Raw genomic sequence first — 6,195 nt, forward strand, 5'->3', positions numbered from 1 at the left:
TTTCACCTGGGTGCGCGCGCAGCACCTCGGGCGCACCGGGGTGCGCGCACAACGCCCGGGTTGCACCGTGGCCTGTGTGCTCGGGGCGCCTCGGGTGCGCGCTCGGTGTCGCCCCCGCGCGCGCGGTAGTGCGGGCAGCGCACCCCGGCCCGGCCCGGCCCCGACGAGAACGCAAACGGGCAAAAGGTTTATTCAAATAGCATTGCGACGCCCGGCGAAAAACTAAGAAAGGGTGCAACACCGGGACTTCCCGGGAGGTCACCCATCCTAGTACTACTCCGGCCCAAGCGCGCTTAACTGCGGAGTTCTGATGGGATCCGGTGCACTAACGCTGGTATGATCGCACCCGTTATGAGCTTGTCGCAGTGTGTACTTAGCAAACCGCGACCCACGTGCGAATCCACCCCGGCCACCCACCCCCGTCGAGGTGCACACCCTCCCTCGCGAAGTGCGCCCCGTTCGCCAAGTGTGAGCCCTGCCCGGGTGCGCGCACCTTGCTAGGGCGTCGGGTGTGCACCCGGCCCGGCCTACGTGCGTGCACCTGGACGGGGCGTCGTGTGCGTGCAGTGTCCCGTCTGCAACGCGGTGCCCACACACCACCTCGGGCGCAACGACCTGCGCTCACATGTGGGCCGAGTGCACCTTGGTGCATGTTCGGGGCGCCTCGGGTGCACGCTCGATCTTGCCCCGGTGCACCAAGGCGCTCGGTTTGCCCCGGGTGCGCACTTGGTGCAAGGTGGGCACCCAAAATAGGGATCAAGCACCAAAACACAAGTTTCGGGATGCAAAATGGGACCCAAGGACCACAAATGCGTTCCAAGACCCATGATGGGTCCACGAGAACAAAAATGTGTTCCGAGACTTAATAAACAAATATTGGGTTTTAGGAGAAGAAACATGCTCTGATGCCCAAAACGAGAATCGACCCCGAAAAGGCCACAGGCCAAAAGTGGGATGCGAGACAAAAAAAAATGGGACCCGAGGACCAAAATTGGGTTCCCAGGTCGAAGACAGGGCAACCGGACAAGAAACGACCTCTAAGGCTCGAAATGAGTCCCGACGACTAAAACTTGACAAGAAGCACCCATCAGGCACCCAACTCGACACCCATGGGATGCCGACCCACCCGGGCTTCCACCTAGCACACCTTGGCACCCACCCACCCTCGCACCCAACCTCGCACCCAACTTAGCACCTTTGAACCCACATTGGCACTCACCCTGACCCTGGCACCTTGGAACCCACATTGGCACTCACCTTGACCCTGGCACCCACCTTTGCACTCACCTTGGGACCCACCCTGGCTCCCACCTCGGCACCCACCCAGACACCCACCTTGGTTCCTTGGCACCCACCTTGGATCCTTGGCACCCACCCCGACACCCACCTTGGCACGCAACTTGGCTACTTGCCACCCACCTTGGCTCCTTGACGCCCACCCCGACAACCACCCCGTGACCTACCCTGGCTAGGGTTGGTGCACACCCACCCTGGTGCCCACCTTGGCACCCACCCCATGACCCACCTTGGCACGCACCTTAGTACCCACCCTGTTACCCACCCTAGGACCCACCCCGTGACCCACCTTGGCCAGGGTGGGTGCACCCACCCTGGTGCCCACCTTGGCACCCACCCATCCTAGCACCCAGCCTGTGACCGGGCTTGGAACCCAACCTTGCACCCGTCTTGGCCAGTGTGGGTGCGCACCCATCCTGGCACCCACGTTGTGACACACCCTTTAACCCACGCACCCTAGCAGCCACGTTGGCACCCACCTTGGAACACAACCTAGCAACTTGGCACCCACCCCGTGACCCACCTTGGCATCCACCATAGCAGTCGCCCACTTGGCACCCACCTTGGAACCCAAGTTGGCACCCACCTCGGCACCCACCTTGACACTTGTGGACCCACCTTGCCACTCACCCTAGCATCGACCCATCCTAGCACCCACCCTGGCACCTTTGCACCCTAGCACTCACCCATCCTAGCACCTAACCTGTGACCCACCTTGACACTCACCCTCGCACCCACCTTGGAACCCAACCTAGCACCCACCCACCCTGACACCAACCCTAGCACCTACCCACCCTTGCACCCACCCTGTGACCCATCTTGGCACCCACCCATCCTACCACTCAACCTATCACCCACCTTCTCACCCACCTTGGCATCCACCTTAGCACCCACCCACACTGGCACCTTGGCACCCACCTCGGGCAAGGTGGGTGCACACCCACCCTGACACCCAATTTAGAACCAACCGAGCATGTTACCCACCTTGGCACCCACATTGCAGCCCACCCTAGTACCCACCCTATGACCCACATTGGCATCCACACCCTAGCACCCAGGCACCTCGACACCCGCCTTGACACGCACCCTAGCACTAAACCTGTGACCCACCTTGGAACTCACCCTAGAACCCACCCACCCTGTGAACCACCTTGGCATCCACCTTAGCACCCACCCACCTTGGCACCCACTCTAGCACTCACCCATCCTAACACCCAACTTGTTACCCACCTTGGCACCCGCCCTCGCGTCCACCTTGAAACCCACCCTAGCACCCACCCACGCAGGAGCCCACCTTGGCACCCAACCTAACACCCACGCATCCTGGCACCCAACTTGTGACCCACCTTGGAACCCACCCTAGTACCCACCTTTGAACCCACTATATCACCAACCCACCTTGGCACCCACCCTATGACCCTCTTTGGAATCCACCCTAGCACGCACCCACCCTGGCACCCACCATGGAGCGCACCCTAGCACCCACCCACCTCGGCACGCACCTCAACACCCACCTTGGTGTGCGCACTGCGCCAACCTCTCAAAGACCCTATGTGGTGCGCTCCAAAGTGTACACCTTTGGTGCGCTCCAAGGTGCGCACCTTTGGTGCACACCGAGGTGCACACCAAAGTGTGCACCGAGGTGAGCACCAAAGTGCACTCCAAGGTGCACACCAAGGCGTGCACCTTTGGTGCGGTCAATGCAAACGAATTCGGAAGTTGGGGTCGATGTCCTAATCGCTGCTGCAGACTACACGTATGAGAATCGGACAAATAGCTTTATATAGGGGAGGTGTTGCGTTTGATGGGTCGACTCCCCTGGTTGTGTGCACTGCACCAACTTCAAAGACCCTGTCTTGTTTAAGAAGTCAAAAGTTGGGGTGGATGTCCTAATCATTGCTGCAGTCTACGCATGTATGAGAATCAGACAAATAGCTTATATAGGGGAGGTGTTGCATTCGGTGGGTTGACTCCCCTGGTTGTGCGCACTGCGCCAACCTCAAAGACCCCGCATAGCAGAAGAAGTCGGAAGTCGGATTTTGGTGAGCACCAAGGCGTGCACCTTTGGTGCGGTCAACGCAGACGAATTCAGAAGTTGGGGTGGATGTCCTAATCGTTGTTGCAGGCTACACATGTATGAGAATCAGACAAATAGCTTATATAGGGGAGGTGTTGGGTTTGATGGGTCAACTCCCTTGGTTGTGCGCATTACGCCAACCTCAAAGACCTTGTTTTCGTTAAGAAGTCAAAAGTTGGGGTCAATGTCCTAATGGCTCCTGTAGGCTACACATGTATGAGAATCGGACAAATAGCTTATATAGGGGAGGTGTTGGGTTTGATGGGTCGACTCCCCTGGTTGTGCGCATTACGTCAACCTCAAAGACCTTGTTTTCGTTAAGAAGTCAAAAGTTGGGGTCGATGTCCTAATTGCTCCTGTAGACTACACATGTATGAGAATCAGACAAATAGCTTATATAGGGGAGGTGTTGGGTTTGATGGGTTGACTCCCCTAGTTGTTCGCATTACACCAACCTCAAAGACCTTGTTTTCGTTTAGAAGCCGAAAGTTGGGGTCGATGTCCTAATTGCTCCTGCAGGCTACGCATGTATGAGAATCAGACAAATAGCTTATATAGGGGAGGTGTTGGGTTTGATGGGTCGACTCCCCTGGTTGTGCGCATTGCGCCAACCTCAAAGACCCTGCATTGCGGATGAAGTCGAAAGTCAGAGTTTGGTGTGCTACAAGGTGTGGTCGAAGGTGCTCACCTAGGTGTGCACCTTTGGAGCGCAGGAAAAGTGCCCTCCAAAAGTGCGCACCTTTGGAGTGCACAAAAGTGCCCTCCAAAAGTGCGCACCTTTGGAGCGCACAAAAGTGCCCTCCAAAAAGTGCCCTCCAAAAGTGCGCACCTTTGGAGCGCACAAAAGTGCCCTCCAAAAAGTGCCCTCCAAAAGTGCGCACCTTTGGAGTGCAGAAAAGTGCCCTCCAAAAAGTGCCCTCCAAAAGTGTGCACCTTTGGAGTGCACAAAAGTGCCCTCCAAAAGTGCGCACCTTTGGAGCGCAGAAAAGTGCCCTCCAAAAAGTGCCCTCCAAAAGTGCGCACCTTTGGAGCGCAGAAAAGTGCCCTCCAAAAAGTGCCCTCCAAAAGTGCGCACCTTTGGAGCGCAGAAAAGTGCCCTCCAAAAAGTGCCCTCCAAAAGTGCGCACCTTTGGAGCGCAGAAAAGTGCCCTCCAAAAAGTGCCCTCCAAAAGTGCGCACCTTTGGAGCGCACAAAAGTGCCCTCCAAAAAGTGCCCTCCAAAAGTGCGCACCTTTGGAGCGCACAAAAGTGCCCTCCAAAAGTGCGCACCTTTGGAGCGCACAAAAGTGCCCTCCAAAAGTGCGCACTTTTGGTGCGCACCAAGGCGCTGGTTCGGTCGTTGCAGGCGAGTTCGGAAGTTGGGGTCGATGTCCTGAGCGGAGGTGCAAACTACACAGGTGTCGGAATCGGACAAATAGCTTATATAGGGGAGGTGTATGCTTCGATGGGTCGACTCCCCAGGTTGAGCGCACCGCGCCAACCTCAAAGACCCTACGGTATGGATGAAGTCGGAAGTTGGGTCCGATGACCGATTCGATTAGTAGGTATGCTCATGAGGTCGGAATTTGGGTCCGATGACCTGCCATGTGCAGGAAGGCGAATGTTGGCACTGTGCGTTGCAAGGTGCACACCAAGGTGCTGGTGCGGTCTTTTTAGTCGAGTTCGGAAGTTGGGGTCGATGTCCTGATCGGAGGTGCAAGCTACACAGGTGTGGGAATCGGACAAATAGCTTATATAGGGGAGGTGTATGCTTCGTTGGGTCGACTCCCCGGGTTGAGCGCACCGCGCCAACCTCAAAGACCCTACGGTATGGATGAAGTCGGAAGTTGGGTCCGATGACCGATTCGATATGTAGGCATACTCGCGAGGTCGGAATTTGGGTCCGATGACCTGCCATGTGCAGGAAGGCGAATGTTGGCACTGTGCGTTGCAAGGTGCGCACCAAGGCGCTGGTTCGGTCGTTGCAGGCGAGTTCGGAAGTTGGGGTCGATGTCCTGATCGGAGGTGCAAACTACACAGGTGTGGGAATCGGACAAATAGCTTATATAGGGGAGGTGTATGCTTCGTTGGGTCGACTCCCCGGGTTGAGCGCACCGCGCCAACCTCAAAGACCCTACGGTATGGATGAAGTCGGAAGTTGTGTCCGATGACCGATTCGATATGTAGGCATACTCGCGAGGTCGGAATTTGGGTCCGATGACCTGCCATGTGCAGGAAGGCGAATGTTGGGACTGTGCGTCGCAAGGTGCGCACCAAGGCGCTGGTGCCGTCGTTGCAGTCGAGTTCGGAAGTTGGGGTCGATGTCCTGGTCAGAGGTGCAAACTACACAGGTGTGGGAATCGGACAAATAGCTTATATAGGGGAGGTGTATGCTTCGATGGGTCGACTCCCCGGGTTGAGCGCACCGCGCCAACCTCAAAGACCCTACAGTATGGATGAAGTCGGAAGTTGGGTCCGATGACCGATTCGATACGTAGGCATATTGGCGAGGTCTGAATTTGTGTCCGATGACCTGCCATGCGCAGGAAGGCGGAATTTGGGTCCGATGACCGAGTTGATGGCGTGCCATGCGCAGAAAGGCGGAATTTGGGTCCGATGACCGAGTTGATGTTGATGGCCCGCCATGCACAGGAAGGCGGAATTTGGGTCCGATGACCGATTTGAAGGCGTGCCATGCGCAGAAAGGCGGAGTTTGGGTCCGATGACCGAGTTGATATTGATGGCCCGCCATGCGCAGGAAGGCGGAATTTGGGTCCGATGACCTGACATACGCATGGAGTCCGACTCGGGGGCCGATGTTCGATTCGATGACTTGCATTGTG

The 6,195-nt window shown here is 57.0% G+C and overlaps 1 non-coding gene across 1 annotated transcript; it reads right to left on the reverse strand.

Annotated features, from left to right (window-relative positions):
- Positions 1-229: 229 nt before the first annotated feature.
- On the reverse strand, positions 230-348 carry LOC131869998 (5S ribosomal RNA). The gene has a single exon (XR_009368366.1). It is a non-coding gene; the product is annotated as a 5S ribosomal RNA (ribosomal RNA).
- Between the last annotated feature and the right edge of the window lie 5,847 nt (positions 349-6,195).

The sequence above is a fragment of the Cryptomeria japonica genome, unplaced genomic scaffold (assembly GCF_030272615.1).
Source record: "Cryptomeria japonica unplaced genomic scaffold, Sugi_1.0 HiC_scaffold_277, whole genome shotgun sequence".
In the NCBI taxonomy this organism is placed as follows: Eukaryota; Viridiplantae; Streptophyta; class Pinopsida; order Cupressales; family Cupressaceae; genus Cryptomeria; species Cryptomeria japonica.